This window comes from Mastomys coucha, chromosome X, assembly GCF_008632895.1.
Source record: "Mastomys coucha isolate ucsf_1 chromosome X, UCSF_Mcou_1, whole genome shotgun sequence".
Classification (NCBI taxonomy): domain Eukaryota; kingdom Metazoa; phylum Chordata; class Mammalia; order Rodentia; family Muridae; genus Mastomys; species Mastomys coucha.
The window spans coordinates 100,710,557-100,714,098 of record NC_045030.1 but is presented as its reverse complement, the minus strand read 5'-3'; positions in this window follow the sequence as shown (position 1 = coordinate 100,714,098).

The window sequence follows — 3,542 nt, the reverse complement described above, 5'->3', positions numbered from 1 at the left end:
TCATACTTGCATTCCTATAGAAAGTTAAGGACAGAGAAGGGAATGCAGAAAATGACCTCTGGACTAAGAGATTGAATTCTGCCTTTAGATTCCCTAACTTTGACAGAATACTTCATGATACAAAAGCCTAGAGATGTTTGTAGTGAGAAAGTAACCCTGTGCAGTCTTAGATAAAAGAATAACCACATCATTTCAAAGCCAAATTTCATCAAAGGGGCATTTCCCCAACCTTTTCAACTAAGTTCTAAATGTTGAAAGAACAATGGAAAGCAAGTGAGTAAAGGGAGGTGGGGGGTGTAAGGGGAAGAGAGAGGGAGAGGGTTATGTGAGTAGGAAAATTCCATTAAAGGGTGAAAATTAAGTGAACAATTCAATTTCCCTCTTCAAGTATGTGCCTATTCACTGTGTCCAAGGAAACCCACATTAACTGGCTTCTAAGTCACTTTTAAATAAGGTAGATGATTAAGGCTTGTATGCATTTTCTTCTCAATAATGTTCCATACATAAGGTAGCAATGCCAAGCAATGATGTGAGCTATAATTTCTATCTTGAAGGGATGCAACAAGAGTCAAGAACCCAATACTTGAAACTCAAATTTCCTTCTTTAAAAGATGAAGCATCCTGGGAGTGAGCACCCAGGAAACAGCAGAAGGATTTTGCACTCACTCTGGCTCTCTGGTGTTTACTAACTTTGCTCAGTTCAGGTCTTCAGAAGGCTGGGCATTTTTTCCAGCTTTTCTTTTTCAGTAGGAACATGAGTTGGACATGTAGCTAAGGGTACCTAAAGTGATGAAGTGCCCTAGTGCTCAGAGGATTGCCAGGCTACCTCTGTAGTTAGCCATCTTATGCAGTTTGGAATGCTCTAGCAAGCTCCAAACATCTAAACAGACAAAATCACTTAAAGTACTTTTAAATATTTACTTATTTTATTTTAGGTGTCTCAGTGTTTTCCCTGCATGTATGTGTGCATGTACGTTACATATATGCCTGTTGCCTGAGGAGGACAGAAGAAGGCACTGGATCCCCTGGAACTGAAGATACAGATTATTGTGAGCCATCAAGGAGATGCTGGGAACTACACCCAAGTCCATAATAAGAGCAGTGAGTGCTCTTAACAGTAGAGCTATCTCTGTAATCCTGGTAAAGAATCTGAAGGTCCATAATCCAAGCTACTTGTGAGGCTTACTCTGGCAGATCATTAAATTCAAGGTTAGCCAGAGCCACAGAGTCAGTTCAAGGCCAGCCTGGACAATGAAGTGAGATCATGTCTCATTCAAAGAAAGTAAAAAGAGGGTGAGTGATGTAGTTCGACAATAGAGCATCTGACTAGTACATGTAAAGCCCTGGGTTAAATTCCCAGTATCATATAGACAAAGGCAAAAGGGAGAATTTCTAAAGGGAGACTCATTAGTTTCACATTACCTCTGTCTTCCTTTAGTGTCAGAACCTGGAAACAGACAGGTACATAAACTGATTTCACAGTTGATTTTTTTATTGCAAAGGGTGAATTTTATTTGCATAGTCCTTACAACTTGCTTTCTCTTTGGATTCTCTTCTTTAGGCAAGCAAGCAAGCACTTCATGTGTCCTTGGCTAGTCCTTGTTAAGTACAAAGTGGACTTAAGAAACTAAGGACAGCACAGCGAATAGCTCCAACTAGCATCTACTTTAAAAACAGGACAGGAGCAGTGTAAAACAGTGGCATAGACTGTTATTTTTATCAAGAGTAAATGATGCTAAATTCTCAAAGCAAGGGGTATCATCTTTGATCATATGGGAAATTGAATAAAGACAGTTTTTAGGTCAAGAACAAATGTAGTGATGATACCTTTCCATAGGTAGTGTTTCTTTTCTCTATCATCAGTCTTAAGTCTTCATCCATGCCTGATAACTGGTCTGATAAAGAAGTAAAGAAGAAAAAAGAAGGCAGTGGACAGAAGGAAATAAATATGAACTGGAAACAGAGATGTAAAAGGAATAAGAAAGAAGAACCACAATACGGGCTTGGAATAGAATGCAGTGGTAGAGCTTCTGCTTAATATTCTTAGGACAAAAGTCTTGGGTTTTATCCCCAGTGCAAGAAGAAGGGGAGACACAGAATAAATAAATAAATAAATAAATAAATAAATAAATAAATAAATAAAAACTCCAACAAGGACAACTTGTATGTGTTGCTAGAGTCAATTCTATCTTCCATGGCTTGTTGTTGAAGAACTAATTCTTGTTCTTTATAAAGTACAACATTCATGTAAATGATTAAATAAAGTAATGCACAATCAATGTTGAAAGAAATTAATGCAAAATCCTATCTCATTCATTTTTTCTAATTAAAAAAGACATGACAATGTAATAAAATCATGAAACTCAACTTACCCTTTTTCTTGTTTTTAACAGGACCTATTAGAAATAAAAGATGGAATATTAAGTTAGTAGAAAAATTTCAAAATGGTTATTCTCCAAAAAGCCTATAAGAGGCAACCTCAAGGCACAGCAAATTTAGGGGAGCCCATAGTCATGGGCCAGAGTTTAGCTAAAATATCTACCACCCAACTATCAAAATTCTTCTGTTTGCTGATAATAGAGACTACAAAAAATAGATGAGGGATCCTTTCCTTGAGGCATAACAATTCTTCCCACTTTAGTCAGGAGGGAGAAGGGTATATTCTTCTGTAGAGATGAAATGCCCAGGAACGCACAGCTCAACAACCTCAGGACGGCATTCCTTTAATTCTGCAAGTCCTAAGGTTGCAGAGTCATGCATTCAGGTGAAGCCATGATGGAGAGTTTCAGATCGGGACACTAGAAGAGAAAAGGTAGTGTTCTTATAGAAGGAGCAGAGCAGCAGTAGTTTCCTTCTTAGTCACTTCCTTATTATGATTTAACTTGTTAGTTATTAGAACTAAGCAGCCATAACACATTCATGTGGGGCCACAAGCACTCCCACAATTTACCATAACTTAATAGGTGCTCTAAAGGAAATGTCAACGGTTTCATTTGTAGTAGAATCAGAAGTGTCTTCTCATGTATTGTTTTTAAAGAAAGCCATTTTAATCAATAGAACTCATTTTTATTCATGGGGACTCAGACTTTTTCTTTCTTTGGATGAGTCTAACTTTCCTTAGACATAGGTACTTAAATTCTGTTCCAAACTGCCACAAAGCCAAAAGATAGCCTCGCTCTAAATCACAGCCAATGTCCTCAGGAGCATTTCTGTAGTCTACAGTTTGTATCATGCTTCTGTGTATTATCTAACTTGATTCTTGTAAAAGTCTAGAAAGATTTTCACCGATGAAATCAGGTTTCATAGGAAGCTAATAGAGTCTCTAACCTGGAAGATTTCCAGTGTGGCCCCAGAGCAAATACATCCCTTAAAAACAAAACAAAACAAAACAAAACAAAAAACAAAGTCTGTTTAGATTTCCCTCAAAAAGAAATGTGTAGCAGTAGGAATTGTGTGCAATGTGCAGAAGATGTTTCAGGTTCAGTGGAGCTATTGAAGATCATTATTTTCTCTTTTTATATCCTCCATTTCCTCACACCTTT